Here is a 21822-nt window from a genome sequence, read left to right on the forward strand (position 1 = left end):
CCCCCCCCCCCCCCCCCCCCCCCCCCCCCCCCCCCCCCCCCCCCCCCCCCCCCCCCCCCCCCCCCCCCCCCCCCCCCCCCCCCCCCCCCCCCCCCCCATATCTTTCCTTCCATGATGTTCCAGTCTTTCTTACGTTTAGTTGGCTCCTCACCGCTGTTGCCCAACACCTTAACTTCTAGTCAGATAATTTGTCAAGGAGCTAGGGGTTGGATTTGGCAGCTTGTGCGCCACAAGCCAGCAAGGCCCTATTGTGGCTTCTCGGGCACCTGTTGTTTATTCCTGTCAACACCATTAGTCCTCTTCTCAATGGGATTTCAAAGCCATTCCAGACAAGATCTGTCTGACCTTTTTCAAATATTCTGCACTGCCCACGCAGTTTTGCTCTTTACAGTTTGGGCCGGAATATCCCCAGAATCACAGAAGGATGCCATTCAGCCCATTATGTCTGCATCACTGAATTGGGGAATTTACCGAATATCATTCCTCTCCCTTCACCTGCATTGTGTCCTTGTTCCTGCTGTCAAATTTAATCAGGGAAGTAAGCTGTTCCTTTTTGTCTCAAAGGTCAATCAGTCCCTCCAGGAGATGGGCATTCCTGTGTTACAGGGCATCAGCAAATGGAGAGTGCCGTCCTCTGCCACATCTTCACTCACGCTGCCCTTTCTACCCCTCCTCACCCGCAGCATCTCCACCCATCCCCATCCCCGCCCAAACATTTACATAGTTGTGTCTGGTTTACGCAGTGACATAAAATCAGGATTGTGGGGGGTAAGGATTCCACGAACATTGTCTTGATAGGTCAACCTGGTTGAGTGTGGGGACGCAGGCCCTGGGGAAGAAGGGGGAAATGTGTGCACTCTGCGGTGGGGATGGGGGTGTTTGGGGGTGATACTTGTTGACATATCCGGCACCCAGGCAGGGAGAGGGTGGGGGGGGCAATTTCACTCCAGGGTGTAACGTTCTGTTTGGAAGATGGGGTAATACCATGTAAAATTGGAATCATTTTGTAAGAGGATAAACTATTGAACAAATGTTATTGACAGCCAGGAAGCTGTGGTTACCTTTCAACCGAATCACAATCTCACTAGTGTTTCGGGGTGCGATCTTCCCAAAAGGGAACAAAGTTCCCAAGTGAGCACGTTTAGTTGCTTGTTTTCCAGCATTCGCAGTGCTGAGAAATACGAGGCCTTTCAACGTGACTCACATTGTGTAGGGGGCCTGAATGGGGAGCGCCCGAGGCCTCACATAGCCCTGTTCATACAGTGGGGTGTCCTGCCTGCTGGAACACCCCGTTGTAGTGAGAGATCTGGCGTCCTGGTCTGCTAGGCCCCATAAAGGCCTCTCTCGGCACCCTCCACAAGCCTGAAAGCAACATGGGAAGGTTCCCGGGCCCGATCGCTTGCGCACACACCCTGTCAGCATCATCTGGACATCATGGCAGTGCCAGACTGGCACCCAGTTGGCACTGCCAGGGTACCCAGGTGGCACCAGCAGTGCTAGGGCGTGTACCTGCCCAAAGAGCATGCAGCTGGGGGCCTCCAATCCCCTTGGAGACCTTCACAAGTGTCCTTCCATCTGGTTCTATTTTGTGGGGATCAGTACCAAATGACGCTCGCCCAAGGACCCCGAAGCGAAGGGATTGAATCCCAGAGCTTCAGGTACTTTGGAAATCTGCACGTTAGAGTAAGGCTGACTGCCTCGCTGTGCTAAAAAGTCATCCTGCCCATTGTGGGCGGTCATTGCAACATCTTGCGAGATTGCTAGGCATCTCCCGAGGCGTTGGTAGATCCCGGGAGCAAGGTCTCTTGGCTTTCACAGGCCATGCTGCGTCGTGGCAAGCTGCTTTTCTGGTGCAGCATGGCCGGAGGATCGTACCCTCGGCGAATATTGAACTTTAATACAGCCACAAAATCGAGGTGTGCAATAAGTAACACAAAATGGCCGCACCCACATGGGAAAGGGCTCCCAGCCTCCAAAGGACAATAACATAAAATAGCATGACCTCTTCTTCACTTGCCTGTATGTGCAATTCCCATCTTGTATTAACTAACAATGCCAAAATATCCAAGATGAATAGATGCAAAAACCTTCTTCTCACCAAGATGAACTCTCACGAGAAGATAGGTGCCCGAAGAATGCAGCGTTGCAAACATAAGAAGCAAAAAATGTTTTTGTGAAAGGAATTCTAAACACAGCTATAGGAATGGCAGCAATTGGTACCCATATGTTTCAGAGGGAGGATTACCCACCAGCCATAGGCGTTTATTCTACCCCCAGATATTAGCATTGATCCTGAAGAATAAAATCTGCTGGATGTTTTGGGAGGTGCCTCTGACAAGCTGAGCACCTTTTAAAGCAGATGCTGAGGGAACAGGACAAGTGATACATGTGGACGTCTGGCTAGGTAAGGCCAGTGCAGATCAGGGGCCTGGGCTGGAGGCTGAAAGACGAGATCAGAATTGCTGCATCTGAACAGGAACATGGGCTGGAGTCTGCCAGACTTGGAGTAGGTGAGAAAGAACGTAGCTGTGGATCAGGTATTGGTATCTCTGCATCGGGGATCTGTCCAAAGTCAGTGATTGGGGTAGGTATGAGGGACCCAGCTGTGGAGTCTGTATGGTTGAGCTCGTTGTTGACCACACTGGAGTTGTGGAAGGTGTAGGCAATTCACCTGGTATGTTTAAGGTTTGTGGGAATGGGCTGGATTGCTGAGGAGTGTATACCGTGGCTCGTAAAGCGATAACTGGAACGGAACAGATTGCAGAGACAATACAGAAGAAAGGGACCTTGTAGAATTCAGATCTCGAGTCAATAAGTTGTGCAAAGGAGCTGGGAACCGATGGATTTGTGAATATTGCACCAGCTGTGATCGATAGAGTTAACCAAATAGTGTTGATGGGTCTGTGACTTGTGATCAGTATGAAGGTAGACCAGAGCACCAACATCAACTGAGGTGAAAGTTGGCTGCACTCCTGAGGGGGGGTCTGGATTTGTGACCAAATAGGTGGTTGACCTGTTGGAGCTGATATTGAGTCTCAATAACCCTTTGATCAGGCACGGGAATCTGAAGATTGGTGAACTGTGTCCATAACTCTCTTGCATTAAGGCCTTGAGAACAAAGACATGAGATGAGCTCTACAGTGACGATGAACAGGGTCAATGGTGTGACAGGGTATTTGATGGTTTGTGTAGAAACTCGCCCTCCAGTTTCCTGCTACCTGTACTGTCTTCTCTGCTACTGGGTTCTTGTCGAGATTCTTCAATCTCCGAGATCAGTGTTAATGCAGCATTTCTGAAGCAGCTCGTCTCCTAACAGGGTGCAAAACCCAGGGGGCAGGATCAGTCCGTGTGACAGCTTGGGAACCATCTGGTGGACAAAAGGTAGAGTACCACTGGGAGAATCAGCCACAAGGTGTGTCGTTCATTGTCAATGATGAAAGCGGCTATGTAAGAACTAAAACCAATTGTTGCTCATATTTGATAATGTCAGCAGCAAATGAGATGCTCGTCACCTTTTGGAGTGTCTCTGAAGGCAGGGAGACGTCCCTATATGGGATAGTTTAGAGAGCGGTGTAAGTGTGGCAGCTCGTGACCTGTTCAGTGGAGGCATCTGTGTCAAAAACATAGAAATATGGGTGGGTGATCAATGTGACTCGGTGATATTATGGGTGACTAAGGGGTAGGTAGACAGTGGTTCTAAAGCTTTACTGAACATCATGTGGAATGATACTATATTCTCTGGAGGAGGCAGCAAGGGCAACATTGCGCTGAATGATGAATAAACTATCGCATGCAATGGTGGAAACCCAGAGGCAGCATTTAACATCTGTAATGTTGGTAAGCTTCTTCGAAGGGTGGGTGCCATGCAACAGGTGGACATGTTTGTGTTGAAGGAGGGGAGATTGAGACTGAACAGCTTGCCGAGCTGGCCTGGTGGTTAACAAGAATATTGTTGAACCTACACAATGTCAGCAATGGATCCTCAGTGAACAGTGGAATCTGAGGTCTGGTGTATGAAGGAACGGATTTGGCCTGTGGGGTCCCCACAGTCAGGTGCATTGTGGGTTGCACAATCCAATGGGATGTTCGCAGATCGAGCGAGGTATCAGACAGAGGCGTGGTCGTGACTGACCATTGAGAGAAGCTATTGACATGGACTGGCAGAGAATTCTCCCCTGCACAGTTTCTCAGGGACCTGGACACAAGGTTTGCTGTCCGTAAGGATACAAGGATGATGATTCGACGACACAATATATGGGCTGATGGACCCGGGGGAGCAATTGTCTTTGTCAGTTTGCTGTGAAGGCTGATTGGCCACAGAGTCTGCCATAAATGCTTCACAGCTCCAGGGTCCCAGGTTCGATTCCCGGCTGGGTCACTGTCTGTGCGGAGTCTGCACGTTCTCCCCGTGTGTGCGTGGGTTTCCTCCGGGTGCTCCGGTTTCCTCCCACAGTCCAAAGATGTGCGGGTTAGGTGGATTGGCTATGCTAAATTGCCCGTAGTGTCCTAATAATTAAGGTTAAGGAGTGGGGGGTTGTTGGGTTACGGGTATAGGGTGGATACGTGGGTTTGAGTAGGGTGATCATTGGTCGGCACAACATCGAGGGCCGAAGGGCCTGTTCTGTGCTGTACTGTTCTATGTTCTATGTTCTATGTAGTATAATCAACGACTACCAATAGGTGGCTCTGACAGCTGTTATCATGAAATGCTTCGAGCGGCTAGTCATGAAACGGATCAACGCCAGCCTCCCAGACGGTCTCGATCCATTGCAGTTCGCCTATCGCAGCAACCGATCCACAGCAGATGCTACCTCCCTGGTCCTACAATCAACACTCGAACATCTCGACAACAAGAACACCTACGTCAGACTGCTGCTCATAAACTACAGCTCCGCCTTCAACACCATTATCCTAACAAGACTAATAACCAAACTCTGCAACCTTGGACTTGACCCCTCCCTGTGCAGCTGGATCCTTGACTTCTTCACCAACAGACCACAATCTGCCAGGATAGGGAACAGCACCTCCTCCACATAGTCCTCAACATCGGGGCCCCGCAAAGATGTGTACTCAGTCCTCTACTGTAGTCCCTATACACACATGATTGTATGGCAAGATTAAACTCCAACTCAATCTATAAGTTTACAGATGGTACGACTGTGGTGGGTTGTATCTCAAACAATGACAAATCAGACCACAGAAGGGAGATAGATTACATGGTTGCATGGTGCACGAAAACAACCTCACTCTAAATGTTGGAAAGATCAAGGAACTGATCATCGACTTCAGGAAGCGCAGCACAACACAAACCCCCGTCTGCATCAATGGCTCTGAAGTAGGAGATGGTCGATAGCTTCAAGTTCCTGGGGGTCACCATCAGCAACAGCCTGTCCTGGTCCACTCACGTTGATGCAACAGTCAAGAAAGCCCAACAACGTCTCTACTTCCTACGGTAGCTAAAGAAATTTGGCACGTCTGCATTGACTCCTACAAACGTCTACTGATGTGCCATAGAGAGCATCATATCCGGCTGCATCACAGCTTGGTATGGCAACTGCTCAGCCCAAGATCGCAAAATACTGCAGAGTGTGGTGAACTCAGCCCAATGCATCACACAAGCTTGCCATCCTCCCATTGATTCTGTATACACCTCCCGCTGCCTCAGGAAGGCAGACAGCATTGTCAGAGCCCCCTCACACCCAGGCTTTGCCTTCTTCCAGACCCTTCCAGCAGACAGAAGATACAGAAGTCTGAAGACCCGCACATACTGACATAGGAACAGCTTCTTCCCCATAGCTACCAGACTCTTCAATGACTCCCCCTTGGACTGATCTGTTCCCTGTAAGAACACTATTCATGACGCCATATGCTGCTCTTGCTCATGTATTGCTTGTTTGGCCCCTTGTTCCGCACTGTAACCAATCACCGTTGATGTACCATTTGTCAATGTACTCTGTTGATTATTCTTTTTGTCTACTATGGACATACTGTGTACATTCCCTTGCCGCAGGAAAATATTTTTCACTATACTTCGGTACATGTAACAAATATCAATCAATCAATCATTAATACCCCAGGCCTGGTGTTTGCAGGGTTAATTAACCTCCTATCTTCTGTGCATTTTTAATTCATCTTGTTTATGGTGACTATGTTACCATGACCACACCCTATGTAGAGTACCTTTGCCATTCTATTTCCCCAGCATGAAGCAGACTCTTCCAAGCTCTATCCCATGTCTGGGCCTCATCAACCTCCTGCTCTATTCTAGGACTGTGGCATGTTGAATTGGCTGATTCGGAATTGACCAAGCATCTTTGCTTCTCAGGCTTGGAGTGTAGAGAAAGGAGCTCCTTTTGATGGACCTTTGTACAGTTACATCAGGAGGTGCTCCTATTAATTCTTGAGGAACACTGAGCTGCCAAGTGCGACAAAGGGATGGGATGAGTGCAGAGACTCATAGAACATAGAACAGTACAGCACAGAACAGGCCCTTCGGCCCTCGATGTTGTGCTGAGCCATGATCACCCTACTCAAACCCACGTATCCACCCTATACCCGTAACCCAACAACCCCCCCCACTTAACCTTACTTTTTTTTAGGACACTACGGGCAATTTAGCATGGCCAATCCACCTAACCTGCACATCTTTGGACTGTGGGAGGAAACCGGAGCACCCGGAGGAAACCCACGCACACACGGGGAGGACGTGTGTGCCATCGCACCAGGACATTGCTATCAAAACTGGGCTCCTGAAATTTCCCAAGAGTCTGTTCCTTCAAATCTGCTTAAACATATTCCTCAAGGTGTAATCACATGACCACTGACCTCCAATCGCCCACAACCTTTATATCACCTTCAATTTTTTTTTAATGAACCTAAGTGTTCAAAGAAATGGGGGGGGGAAGCAATGTCTTTATTGCCCCTATGATGTTTCTCCTGGCTTGCTCTCAAGAGGAGATTAATCTTTAATTATTGGTTAAGCGGCACCTGCCCAGGTCAGGCCTAGCTGAGGCCTGTAGGTGAGGCAGGTGGGAGTCTTCCTGCTCCTCCCATCTATAATAATAATCTTTATTATTGTCACAAGTAGGCTTACATTAACACTGTAATGAAGTTACTGTGAAAATCTCCTAGGTGCCACACTCCGGTGCCTATTCGGGTGCACTGAGGGAGAATTCAGAATGCCCAATTCACCTAACAAGCACGTCTTTGGAGATTTGTGGGAGGAAACCAAAGCGCCTGGAGGAAACCTACACAGACACTGGGTGAACGTGCAGACGCTGCACAGACAGTGAGCCAAGGCGAAAATTGGACCAGGGTCCCTGACGCTGTGAAGCAACAGTGTTAACCACTGTGTACTGTGCCACCCATCTCTGATTCCTCCTGGTCTTGAGAAACTAGGTAACAGGGCTTCCACCTGATCCCTCCGCAGACTGCTCTGCGGGATTCTGAGAGGAAAATGGGGGCCTCCCATCTTGTAAAATAATATTTTTTTATGCAAGCTAACTCTGAGAAGTGTGGTATAAATGGTGCCTGGGCAGGCAACACACAGCCCCTCCTCTATTCTACAATCCAACTGTAAGGCACACCACTCTCTATGCTAGCGTAAAAAATTTTCGAATCAGTAATACAATTGCCATGGAAACCATCTGATTTGTGGTTTTCCATTCTGGGTGTATCTCCATTCTGTAGATGCATTTTTGAGGTCAGAATGTTGCCGTTGCTAAACCCCAACCAGTCTGATGTGCAAAGCTGCCTATTCCTGACACTTTGCTGTCACTGTTAACTGGCTCTGCTGCTGCTGGACACATTCCAAAAAATAGGAACCCTTTCTTTTATTGACATATATAATGGTGACGTTCCGTAATGCGGGATTTCAGATATGTGCAGAGTCTGGAGGAATGGGGGTTGTTCTCCTTGGAGCAGAGAAGGTTCAGGAGAGCTTTGATCGAGGCGTTCAAAATGATCAAGGGTTTGGATAGAGTAAATAAGGACAATCTGTTTCCACCGACAGGAGGGTCAGTAACTGGAGGACCCACGTTTAAGATAATTGGCATGGAAAAACCAAAGGCAATGTGGGGAAAGACTGTTTATGTGGTGAGTTATAATGAACTGGAAGGTGTGCCTGAAAGGGTGCTGGAAGCAGATTCAGTAGTAACTTTCAAAAGGGAACTGCTTCAACATCTGCAGCGGGATTATCCGACCCCCCGCCGGGTTGGAGAATCCCTGGGGGGCGGTGTGAATCCCACCCCGACGCCGGCTGCCATATTCACTGGCGCCGATTTTCGGACGGGGGCGGGAATCACGCCACGCCGGTCGGGGGTCGTTGGCAGCGCCCCCCCCCCCCGGAAAATATCCGGGCGCCGTTGGGCTGAGCAGCCGTCGGTTTCTGGCCAGTCCCGCCGGCATGGATTGACAGGTTTTGGTATGCTTGCTGTTGCAGTACATCGGGGGGGGAAGGGGGGAGTTGGGTAGGGGCGGGGTGTACGCCCAAGGAGGGGGCCCCCATTTTGGCCTTGCCCGCTATCGGGGCCCACCATCGCGGCGGTCTGTGCCATGGTGCACTCTTCCTTCCGCGCCGGCCTCTGAGACACCACGTTTAAGATAATTGGCATGGAAAAACCAAGGCAATGTGAGGAAAGACTGTTTTAGTGGTGATTGGATAATGAACTGGAAGGTGTGCCTGAAAGGGTGCTGGAAGCAGATTCAGTAGTAACTTTCAAAAGGGAACTGTGTAAACATCTGCAGCGGGATTATCCGACCCCCCGCCGGGTTGGCGGGGAGAAGACATCCTCTGCGCATGTGCGGAAACACTCCGGCAGTTCAGCGCATGCGCTAACTTGCACCGGCCTAGCCCCCGGAAATTCGGAGAATTCCGCAACTTCCGGTTGGCCCGACACAGGAGTGGTACGCGCTGCTTTTTATGCTGGTGTCGGGCCATTGCGGGGATTTGGGAGAATCCCGCTGCTGAAGAGGGAACACTTGGATGTGCTTTTTCAAAGAGTCAACACAGATACAATGGGCCGAATGGCAGCCTCCTGCATTGTATCATTGTATGATTCTATTATTTTGATAAGTCTTGCTTCTTCAACATTAAGTAACTTGCTCACTGGCTGGCTGTCTTCTTTCATTTAGAGGATGTGGGTGTCACTGTCAACGCCATCATTTATTCCCCATCTCTGTTTTCCCATGAACAATGTGTTTTGCGAAGCTATTTCAGACGATAGATAAGAATCAACCACATTGCTGTGGGTCTGTAGGCCAGACCCGGTGAGGAAGGCAGAAATTCCTTCCCCAAAGGACATTAGTGATCTAGATGGGTTTTTACAACAATCCGGTAGCTTCCTGATCACAATTCTGAGACAATGGCCAGGGTTTCCCGGTCACGCGGGAGGGGACAATCTCGCAAAAACAGTGAAATTGCGTTTCATATCAACGTGAATGTGTGTTTCAATTGTCTTCTTTGCCCCCCCCCCCCACCTCCCACCTCCCACCTGCCACATCACTACCAGGCACGTTTCCTGATGAACAATGTCGTGAACACCATTTGAATTAATTAGCATGTCATTATCAAGCCTCTGTGCCTGTATCATCCCCTCATTCCCCTTCAGAAAAACCGTTCACACCGGTGCGAGGGCAGACTTGATGACGATCACGAGGGGTCCCCCTCAGCGTGCACCCAGGGAGCAGTCCTCCCAGGGCAACTCAGGCCAGTGCATCACCCCAGGGGTGGGGGAAGAGGAGGAGGGTGTCATGCCTGGGCACTGCTCCCTGGCATTACCTGGGTAGTGGCAGGGTGGGAGTGCTGGGAGGGTTGTGGGAGTGAGGTGGTTCTAGGGTGAACTCCTTAGCGCTGGGACGGCCTTTATAAATGGAGCCCCAATCCTCATGGATGGGTGAATCAGAGGCTGCCCAGCCAGTAGGTTGTGGAACCTGTGGTGATCACAAGTTAACTAGTAACAACACAGAACCTACTGCTTGCTGTTAAGCGTGGGACTAGGCGGTGGAGAATGCCGCCATTACTGTCGGCGGCTTCAATGTTACTTTTCCCACCTGCTACTGGTTTTTTGTTGATTTCCAGGAAAATTCAACATTGTCTTTTTTTTCACTTTACTAAATTCACTCAATGGCTGAGGCAAGAACACTGATGAGAGCTTCCCTCCTTTGCATCGTACCATGGGATCTAATGCATTCATTTTTCTTCAATGTCTCCCCTCCTAGCACTCCCGCACTGTTGTCTAGAATGACAGCAGAGATTTTGTGCTCAAATCCCTCAAGAAGTGGGATTTGAACTCAGAACCATCTAACCCCAAGGTTAGACTACCAACTACCAACTGAGCCACTGATTACACTCACTTGTGTCTGGAGCTGATGACCTAAATGGTTTGGCTTCTCCCTTGGGCTGGAGGCAAGTTTACTGCATATTTATGCTTAAAAGCTGCAGTGCCTGTGACGGGGAGGTGGTGGTGGTGTAGTGGTATTATCACTGGACTAGTAATCCAGGGTCCCAGGTTCAAATCCCACCATGGCAGATGGTGAAATTGAATTCAATAAAAATCTGGGTCGGAGGTGCCCCCACGGTGGCCTGGCCCGTGATCGGGATCCATGCGTCTTCACCATGGCGCATGCGCGGGGATGACGTCAGCAGCCACTGACGCTCCGGTGCATGCGTGGACTTCCGCCAGCTGGCCAAGTCCCTTCGGCCCCGGCTGGCGTGGCGCCAAAGGCCGTTCCAGCCGGCGGGGCGCCAACCACTCCGGCGCGGGCCTAGCCCCTCAATGTTAGGGCTTGGCCCGTAAAGGTGCGGAAGTGGGGTGGCCCGACACCGGAGTGGTTCACGCCACTCCATCACGCCAGGACCCCCCCGCCCCACCGGGTAGGGGAGAATCCCGGCCCTGGAATTAAAGGTCTAATAATGACCATGAAGCAATTGTAACAAGACCTATCTGGTTCACTGATGTCTTTCCTCACCCAGTCTGGCCTATATGTGACTCCAGACCCACACAGCGATGCGGTTGCCTCTTAATTGTCCCCACTGCAAGCCACTCAGTTCAAGAGCAATTAGGGATGGGCAACAAATGCTGGCCCAGCCCAGCAACACCCTCAACCCAATAACAGATTTTTAAAAAAGTACCCGGATTACAGCTGTTTTGCCGTACTGTAATCTATGCTACCTGAAGATGCAGGCCAACCTCCTGACCAATGATCTGAAACATTTTTCCGGCTGCTGTTTGCTTCTTGTATTGATGGGGAATCACTGGTTAAGCATTATCCTGAATAACCATTTGAGTATATAGCTCTGATTCTGATCCACCAACAGAAGTTTAATGCTTCTTTCATTTGAGCTGTTAGTACATTGTGACAAGAAAGACAGATTTTTGGATTTGTGCAGAATTTTTATCACTGCTTTTGGGAGCGATCCAAAAAGCTTCTCCTACAATGAATTCTTTTGAAATGCAGTCACTGTCACACAGGCAAACACAGCCATTTTTGCACCCAGTTCACTCCTGCTTGCTACAATGAGATGCATAACCAGTTGCTCTGTCATTTTATTGGTGGCATTAGTGGAAAGATTGTTGACTGGGCTGCTGGGAGAGAGAACACTGTCTTCTGCAAGTTGACCAGGCTTCTCATCTTTCTAATTCTATGCATAAAACTCCTATTTAGTGCACCTTTTTCATTGCGTCGATAAGGTAGCTGTGTCTACGGGAGAGTTTGATGCCTCCAACTTAAGTCAACAAAGCTTCTAACTTGTGTGTGCTAGTTTTAATTTGTAGATATGAGGATGTTAAATGGATGAGGAAGAATGTTGACTTGCCTGCAGCAGACAAGCTCTTCCTCTTTTTCTTTTTGGACGTAAACTGGTCTTCAGATCTGAACCACTTCCTTTTATGTGCTTTGTCTGAGTTAGTATGCTATCCAAATCTTGTGTGTACGTTTTTCTTCTTGCTTCCCTTCCAAACAGTCTGTAAATAGTGACCCTGTGTATAGCCAAGGTGGACATGGGCGGGTCAATGTGGCTCCAAACTGGGGCAGGGCCCACGTTGATTCTTGACCCCTCCCTCTGCCTAGATCATTGAATCCCTACAGTGCAATTGGAAGCCATTCAGCCCATCGAGCTTGCACCGACCCTCTGAAAGAGCACCCTACCTAGGCCCATCCCCCACTCTATCCTTGTAACCCCACCCAACCTGCAGACCTGTGGATACTAAGGAGCAATATAGCATGACCAATCCACCTAACCTGCACATCTTTGGACTGTGGGAGGAAACCGGAGCACCCTGGAGGGGGTGGGGGACATGGGGGTAGAATGTGAAACTCCACACAGATGGTGACCCGAGGCTGGAATTGAACCCAGGTTCCTGGTGCTATAGAACATAGAACAGTACAGCACAGAACAGGCCCTTCGGCCCTCAATGTTGTGCCGAGCCATGATCACCCTACTCAAACCCACATATCCACCCTATACCCGTAACCCAACAACCCCCCCCTTAACCTTACTTTTTTATTAGGACACTACGGGCAATTTAGCATGGCCAATCCACCTAACACGCACATCTTTGGACTGTGGGAGGAAACCGGAGCACCCGGATGAAACCCACGCACACGGGGAGGACGTGCAGACTCCACACAGACAGTGACCCAGCCAGGAATCGAACCTGGGACCCTGGAGCTGTGAAGCATTTATGCTAACCACCATGCTACCCTGCTGCCCTATGAGGCAGATGTGCTAACCACTGTGCCACCAAACTGTCTATTAATTATTCATGCACTGTTTTCTGACACAGGAAGTGATCTAACATATGCTGGGAGTTGCAGACCGTTTTGGAGGCCTTGTGCAAACTCCTAAATTTGGGTTGTTGAGTCAGTTGATGAACATCGCTGGCTTGACCAAGACTAGGTGCACCTCAACCGTGACTCTGGATGTTGCAGATTAAGAGTCATCTGTTAGTTGTGTGGGTTCTGACATTAAACATTCTTCCTGTGTGGGAGTGCTTTTCAATTTGCTTATCCTGATTTGAGCAATCAGAGTTACTGTTCTGAGTCATGCTGGAGTTTGCCATCCGTGTGTGTGGGTATTTTCTAATGCAACACCTTTTCCTGTAACTTTTCATTTCTTCTCCTCCAGGAGAAGCACTGCCAACAAGACCCCCATTCACTCTTGCAAAGGGGATAGAGGAAAGTAGTCCCATGATGATCTGGGGTCTCATTTCAATGTTGCTATAGTAACACTTCTGGCCTCTATAACCCCAAACCACTAATAAACTTTGCCAAAATGGGCAGGTGCTCAGTTCAGGTGACTTTTCCTGTGGGGCAAAGGTGATTTAAACTGAAAGTTAATTTCAATTCTAAAAAGTGTAGGGCGGGATTCTCTGTCGGCCGTCGTCGGAATCGGAAAACGCCATTCGGCAGAGAATCGGTTTTGATGCTGAAATCGTGGTGGGCGCTGGTTTTATGCCAAATCGCAATTATCCAGTGCCTCAACAATGGCGTCTATGTGTTCCACTCTGCACGTACAGTAAACACCGTTGGCATATCATTAACGTGCCTGACCCGGTATTCTCCGGGGCCTCCGCGATTTACCACCTCCGCTGGGGGGAATATCCGACGGCGTGGTTCACTTGTGCTTCTAAAAATTGTGAAACCGGCCTGGCGGCTGCTGAGGGGGAGGGGGTATGGGAAGTGTCCAACTTCGCCATAGTTTGCTACAGTTGTGCCGCTGGCTGGGGGGTGGGGCTTATGTCGGGGCCAAGTGGAGTAGCGGGGCGGTGGCCAGGAGGTGGGCTGTGGGGTCGGGATGGACGGGCACGGAACACCATTGCTACAGCCTGCAAGGCAGCTATGCAGCTGCGCACGCCGCTGACTGCCCATTGTGAACTTGGGGCCACAGGTCGTATGAGTGTCCCCCAAGACCTCCCCCTGAGGGGCCCTCTGGCCCCAGCCGATCCATCAGCGGGATGGCCGTGCTGCAGCGCAACCAGTGCCATCTTGTTGGCTGGGATGGGGTGTGTGGAGAGTGAAGTGTGTATATGCGGCTGCAGTTTGTCAGCCTCCTGAGTGTCGATTGCTATTCTGGTGAATCCCGCACCGTTTCTCATTGGAATCGATTGTGTTCCACGTGGCCCCTGTGTTAGCCCCTCATCGGTTGTTGGATCAGTCCAAGTTCGGCACCAGTTTTGCTGTCGTGGAAGTCCACGAATCCTGCCCTGGCGTCAACACTTAGTCTCAGGAACGGAAAATCCCACCCATAGTGTTTGAATATCCTGCTTTTGAGTAACAATTTGAACATCTGTAAGACTGCTGAATGTGGGCATTTAGTTCGCTGGCACACACGTGGGTCCTTGATTGTGTGGCTGTTCAGATGCCTGAAATATTTCTGTCTTTTCCAAGGCTTTTTTTTTGCCCGTGAATGAACTGAACGTGGACCCTGACCAATTTGGTTGTCTTTTACACTGCGATGATGTCATGTGCACAAAGGTTGCAACAGACTTTTTTCCCTTTTTCAAAGGACATATTGTGCTGTTTGGGAAAGACAATGGTGTGTTTTGTAGGTCAGTGTGTGTGCTGCAGACGCACAATGTACAGCAGCGTGTGGTGTAGTAACAATGTGTGGATTGAGGACACTATGACTGCACTACCCACACTGTAATATAAATATATATCAAAGCTTCATCACAGCTTTTATTTCCTATCTTTGTCCTGTCTGATTCTGAACTTGGACTCCAAATGGGTTCGAGTTACATAGGCTCCATCCAGTACCCAAACCAAGAGGGACCACTCCTTCTGTTTACCGACACATTCTTTCTTCGTTTATAGATGCCCTAGAACTATTTAAAACGTGTTGACCTGTTGTTAGGTTACTTATGAGCGATGATATTATCAATTGAGATGCTCCTTCATCATCCCTGCACCCCCCCACCCATCTCCATAAAATATTTGTCACTGTAGATTTATTCGGTTGGGTTTGTTTTAAAATCCATTTAAAATGACACCAATTAGAATATGGAGATGTGGATATAGGGGCTGGTTTAGCTAGGGGCTGGTTTAGCTCACTGAGCTAAATCGCTGGCTTTTAAAGCAGAGCAAGCAGGGCAGCAGCACGGTTCGATTCCCGTACCAGCCTCCCCGGACAGGCACCGGAATGTGGCAACTAGGGGCTTTTCACAGTAACTTCATTGAAGCCTACTCGTGACAATAAGCGATTTTCATTTCATATTGGGATATACCTGAGCACACAAAAAAGAAAGCTGGCATTTATATAGCACTTTTCTCATCCACTCTATGCCTCACAGTGTGGTTGCAGCCATTGAAGTACTGAATTGTTTGGGGAAGAAGTGTTCTTGATCCCAATGGTATCTCCTCCTGCATTCTGTTGGTTGGCCATTCCATTCCTTGTGCATTGCCTGGTGACTTGGATGACCTGGGGTGGCTTCTCTGCCGCCTGGAACATGGGGCGGCATTCTCCCATTCAGCAGCAGAGTGTCCATGCTGTCGGAATCGCGACGGCGTGAACGGATCGCTGGGAGTACCGATTCTGGCCCCTACAGGGGGTCAGCACAGCGCTGGAGCGGTTCATGCCGCTCCAGCCTCCCATCCCGGCGTGAACTGTGCGCTGCGGGATCAGCGCATGCGCAGTGGTGCCGGCGGCAACCTGCGATGCGCGGTGTCCTCCCTCAACGCGCCGTCCCCGACACAACATGGCGCGTGAGTTCAGGGGCCGGTGCGGGAGAAAATAGGCCCGGGGAGCGAGAGGCCAGCCGCCGATTGGTGGGCCCCGACCGCGTGCCAGGCCCCCCCGGGGTCGGAGCCACCCCCCCCCCCCCAAACAGGCCGCCCCCCGACCCTGTGCGTAGGGTTCCCGCCGGCTGCGACCAGGTGTGGACTGCGTCGGTGGGACTCTGCCTTTTTAGAGCGGCCGCTTGGCCCATTTGGGCCGGAGAATCGGTGGACCGGCCGCGTACAGCGGCCCGCGACTGGCGCCGTGCCAAATGCAAATGCTTCCGCGGAGAAACGCGTGCTGGCGTCGGGACGGCGTGGCCCGGTTGCGGGGATTCTCCGGCCTGGCCCCGGGCTGGGAGAATCCCGCCCATCCGACAGAGAATCGTGCATTGGGCAAAAAACAGGATTGGCGCCTATTCCGATGCTGCGGACCCAGCGGCAGGTGGAAGGATGCAATTTGAACCAGTTTGCAAACAATTAACGGGCTGGAACCCTGATTTCTCCACGTCCCCTTGATACTCCGACCCTCTCGGCTGGATTTGGTGCGAGTATTTTCCAGCGTGGCCTAATACGGTGGTGCCCCCAAAATTTAATTTAAAAAACTTTATTGTCACAAGTAGGCTTACACTAACACTGCTGTGAAACGTTCCACCATAGGAGGGTGCCATACCCCCTCCCCCCGCAATGCGAATCCTACCCATCTCAGGGGCCTCCAATTGCCTGGGAGGACCCCCCAGATGCCATGACATTGGGTCTGCATTTGTTCCGGACCTTGGGAAACTCTGTTGTAGACATATTTAAGAGTGAAGCTAACTGCTCACTTAAATACACAAATCTGGATCCTGCTCCGTGAGGGCGAGATCCAGATCGCAACATCTCTTGCGAGATTTAGTGGCCTCGACGCGTCCTGAGTCGGGCCCAACGAGGCCATTTGATTGGGCCCAGTGAAAAATCAAAAAGTCACTGCTTCTTCACTTATCTGTCCCTTTCATTTACTGCCTCTAACAGAAGATCAGAAAGCAGCAGCTGGAAGTGTCGAAAGCAGCAGCCAAAACCCTTGGAATTCTCTTCTTCTCGCTATTTCCCTCTCTCGCTCTCCATGTCTCTGTCACCACGTATGTGTCTGTGCAACTCTATCTATCTCCATGTCTCTCTCTTTTTCTCTCTCTTCCCCCCCCCCCCCCCCACCCATGTCTGGTTCCACACATGTGTCTCTCCCCCTCCCTCTCTCTCCCTCTCTCTCTCTCCAGATGGTGGTGCGCTAGAACCCCACAGTTTCCCTGCCGCTGTCTGAATTAAGTTCTGCGTGCGAAGGCCCATGATCAACCTTCACACCCCACCACCAATCGAGACCCTTAAGTGGCCAAGTAACGACCATTTGAGGACCTCATCCTGTTGCTTCTGGTATTAACTCAGCTGTAGGTGGGGTAGGCTGGTTTCCATGTAACGTGCATGGACGAGTGTCAGGCTGCTTGTCACCTACTAGTGGATGGGGAAGGGGGGGTGCGGGTGGGCTTCGATCAAAGGCAGTCAGTGCCTGATCGGGGACTCGCCGTCAGGAAGGGGAGGGGTCTGCTGAGAACTGTCCCCTGTCCTTACTGACGACCTGGTCGCACCCTCGCTCCGTGACCCCCAACCCTGTGAAGCCCACCTTACAGTATTCGTGGCCCAGCTCGTCTTGCAGTCCTGGGACTCTGGTGCCTACCACACTGGCACCATTCACGGCATCCCTGTCAGAGCTGCCCGCCTTTGATTGGCCTGCAGCTCTCGGTGGGTGCAACTTCCGCCCCCGGGGTCTTTGTTCCAGGGGAAGGCCCGGCGCTGATTGACTGGTGGTTCGGAGAGCTTTCTGGTCTCTTGCCAACCCTCCAGCCGGTCGTCAAGACCCACCAATGCCTCAACAAGATTCCGTTCAATGTCTGTCCGTCACTTTCTCTTCGGTTCTCTCTCTCTCCCTCTTTTTTTTTGTTTGTATGGGCTTCTCTCTCTGCTTGTATCCGTATCTATGTGTATTTTCACTATGGACCTCTCCCTGTGTCCCTGTGGGTCTGATTCCTTGCTCTGTCTGTCTGTCTCTCTCTTTGTTTCACTCTCACTCTGTGCTGAACATAGCATTGGAACAGAGACAGCTGTCTGTCCTCTTTAAATCTGGTTTAATCCCCTCATCGTGTCTAATGGAAAGATACTTTATTTTTCCTTGGAAAATCTGGCTTACAAAGCCAGTCAGCTGTTGATCCTCTCTACTTTACACAGCCTTGTATAGCCAAGCAGGCCAGCACACTTCAGAGCTGACTGATTCTGGCTGTGACATTGAACAGAACAAGTGTGCTGCAGGGTGACTGCTTTTGAAAAGGTTTCCACAATGCTGTAAATAGAAGCTGATGGGGTGTGAGGCAGATCTAACATTGAGATCAGATTGTTTCTGTATACAAGGGCAAGGTGCTTTGCGGCTCTGCAGCCTGATGAGATAGTGGGAGGGCAGGAGACTGCGAAACAGGCAGGAGTGAGTAAGCAGTCACATCACCAAGGAAGTATCTGGTCAGGTGGAGTGGATCTCGGAAGGTGCACAGTAACTCTCAGCAAAGGACAACTGGTCCAACTGGCATTGCCTCCTTCAAACAGTCCCCAAAATACTTATTTCAAAAACAACACTTTCTGATTTTCAAATTGAAGAATGCTGGTTTATAGTTGCTCTCAAACCCAATCACCAACTAGCTGTTATTTTTAAAATTCCATTGGGTGCCGTTGCCCATCCCTAGTTGCCCTTGAGATGGTGGTGGGGAGCAGCCTTCTTGAACCGCTGCAGTCCACGGGGTGTAGGTACACCCACAGTGCTGTTAGGGAGGGATTTCCAGGATTTTTGACCCAGTAAAAGTGAAGGAACAGAGATATATTTCCAAGTCAGGGTGGTGTGAGGCTTTTACTGTACAACACTGGGGTAGCGCTATATTCTGGCAGTGTGTAACACTGGGGTACTGACTGTTCTGTCAGTGTATCACACTGGGGTACTGACTGTTCTGTCAGTGTATAACACTGGGGTAGCGTACTGTTCTGTCAGTGTATAACACTGGAGTAGCGTACTGTTCTGTCAGTGTATAACACTGGAGTAGCGTACTGTTCTGTCAGTGTATAACACTGGGGTAGCGTACTGTTCTGTCAGTGTGTAACACTGGGGTACTGACTGTTCTGTCAGTGTATAACACTGGGGTAGCGTACTGTTCTGTCAGTGTATAACACTGGGGTACTGACTGTTCTGTCAGTGTATAACACTGGGGTACTGACTGTTCTGTCAGTGTATAACACTGGGGTACTGACTGTTCTGTCAGTGTATAACACTGGGGTACTGACTGTTCTGTCAGTGTATAACACTGGTGTAGCGTACTGTTCTGTTAGTGTATAACACTGGAGTAGCGTACTGTTCTGTCAGTGTATAACACTGGGGTAGCGTACTGTTCTGTCAGTGTAGGGGTAGCGTACTGTTCTATCAGTGTATAGCACTGGGGTAGGGGACTGTTCTGTCAGTGTATAACACTGGGGCAGCGTACTGTTCTGTCAGTGTATAGCACTGGGGTAGCGTACTGTTCTGTCAGTGTATAGGACTGGGATAACGTACTGTTCTGTCAGTGTATAACACTGGGGTAGCGTACTGTTCTATCAGTGTATAACACTGAGGTTGAGTACTTTTCTGTCAGTGTACAGCACTGGGGTTGAGTACTATTCTGTCAGTGTATAGCACTGGGGTACCGTACTGTTCTGTCAGTGTATAACACTGGGGTAGCGTACTGTTCTGTAAGTGTACAACACTGGGGTAGCGTACTGTTATGTCAGTGTATAACACTGGGGTAGCGTACTGTTCTGTCAATATATAGCACTGGGGTAGTGTACTGTTCTGTCAGTGTATAGCACTGGGATAGCGTACTGTTCTGTCAGTGAAAAATACTGGGGTAGCGTACTGTTCTGTCAGTGTATAGCACTGGGGTAGCTCCATGTTCTGGCAGTGTGTAACACTGGGGTAGGGTACTGTTCTGTCAGTGTATAACACTGGGGTACTGTACTGTTCTGTTAGTGTATAACAATGGGGTAGCGTACTGTTCTGTCAGTGTATAACAATGGGGTAGCGCACTGTTTTGTCAATGTATAACACTGGGGCAGCGTATTGTTCTGACAGTGTATAACACTGGGGTAGCGTACTGTTCTGTCAGTGTATAACACTGGGATACCGTACTGTTCTGTCAGTGTATAGCACTGGGATGGCGTACTGTTCTGTCAGTGTATAACACTGGGGTAGCGTACTGTTCTGTCAGTGTATAACACTGGGGCAGCGTACTGTTCTGTAGGTGTATAACACTGGAACAGTGTACTGTTCTGTCAGTGTATAACACTGGGGTAGTGTACTGTTCAGTCAGTGTATAGGACTGGGATAGCGTACTGTTCTGTCAGTGTATAACACTGGGGTCGCGTACTGTTCTGTCAATGTATCACACTGGGGTAGCGTACTGTTCTATCAGTGTATAGCACTGGGGTAGGGTACTGTTCTGTCAGTGTATAACACTGGGGTACCGTACTGTTCTGTCAGTGTATAACACTGGGGTAGTGTACTGTTCTATCAGTGTATAACACTGGGCTAGCGTACTGTTCTGTCAGTGTATAACACTGGGATAGCGTACTGTTCTGTCAGTGTATAACACTGCGATAGCGTACTCATCTTCAGTATATAACACTGGGGTAGCGTACTATTCTGTCAGTGTATAACACTGGGGTAGCGTACTGTTCTATCAGTGTATAGCACTGGGGTGGGGTACTGTTCTGTCAGTGTATAACACTGAGGCAGCGTACTGTTCTGTCAGTGTATAACACTGGGGTAGCGTACTGTTCTGTCAGTGTATAGGACTGGGATAACGTACTGTTCTGTCAGTGTATAACACTGGGACAGCGTATTGTTTTGTCAGTGTATAACACTGGGGTAGGGTACTGTTCTGTCAGTGTATAACACTGGGGTAGCGTACTGTTCTGTCAGTGTATAACACTGGGGTAGCGTACTGTTCTGTCAGTGTATAACACTGGGGTAGCGTACTGTTCTGTCAGTGTATAACACTGGGGTAGTGTACTGTTCTGTCAGTGTATAACACTGGGGTAGCGTACTGTTCTGTCAGTGTATAACACTGGGGTCGCGTACTGTTCTGTCAGTGTATCACACTGGGGTGGCGTACGTTTCTGTCAGTGTATAACACTGGGGTCGTGTACTGTTCTGTCAGTGTATAGCACTGAGGTAGGGTACTGTTCTGTCAGTGTATAACACTGGGATACCGTACTGTTCTATCAGTGTATAAATGAAATGAAATGAAAATCGCTTATTGTCACAAGTAGGTTTCAATGAAGTTACTGTGAAAAGCCCCTAGTCGCCACATTCCGGCGCCTGTCCGGGGAGGCTGGTACGGGAACACTGCGATACCGTACTGTTCTGTCAGTGTATAACACTGGGGTGGCGTACTGTTCTGTCACTGTATAACACTGGGGTAGCGTACTGTCCTGTCAGTGTATAACACTGGGGTAGCGTACTGTTCTGTCAGTGTATAGCACTGGGGCAGCGTACTGTTCTGTTGGTGTATAACACTGGGCTAGCGTACTGTTCTCTCAGTGGATAGCACTAGGGCAGCGTACTGTTCTCTCAGTGTATAACACTGGGCTAGCGTACTGTTCTGTCAGTGTATAACACTGGGGTAGCGTACTGTTCTGTCAGTGTATAGCACTGGGGCAGCGTACTGTTCTGTTGGTGTATAACACTGGGCTAGCGTACTGTTCTCTCAGTGGATAGCACTAGGGCAGCGTAATGTTCTCTCAGTGTATAACACTGGGCTAGCGTACTGTTCTGTCAGTGTATAACACTGGGGCAGCGTACTGTTCTAACAGTGTATAGCACTGGAGTAGCGTACTGTTCTGTCAGTGTATAACACTGGGATAGCGTACTGTTCTGTCAGTGTATAACACTGGGATAGCGTACTGTTCCGTCAGTGAAAAGCACTGGGGTAGCGTACTGTTCTGGCAGTGTATAACACTGGCATAGCGTACTGTTCTGTCAGTGTATAACACTGGGGTAGCGTACTG

At 49.9% G+C, this 21822-nt stretch overlaps 1 protein-coding gene across 1 annotated transcript in view; it reads left to right on the forward strand.

The window, feature by feature from the left end:
- LOC119969373 (RNA-binding protein 38-like) overlaps window positions 1-21822 on the forward strand; it is an 81133-nt gene that overhangs the window by 32640 nt on the left and 26671 nt on the right. The gene's annotated exons all lie outside the window — the stretch shown is intronic.

The sequence above is a fragment of the Scyliorhinus canicula genome, chromosome 7 (assembly GCF_902713615.1).
Source record: "Scyliorhinus canicula chromosome 7, sScyCan1.1, whole genome shotgun sequence".
Classification (NCBI taxonomy): Eukaryota; Metazoa; Chordata; class Chondrichthyes; order Carcharhiniformes; family Scyliorhinidae; genus Scyliorhinus; species Scyliorhinus canicula.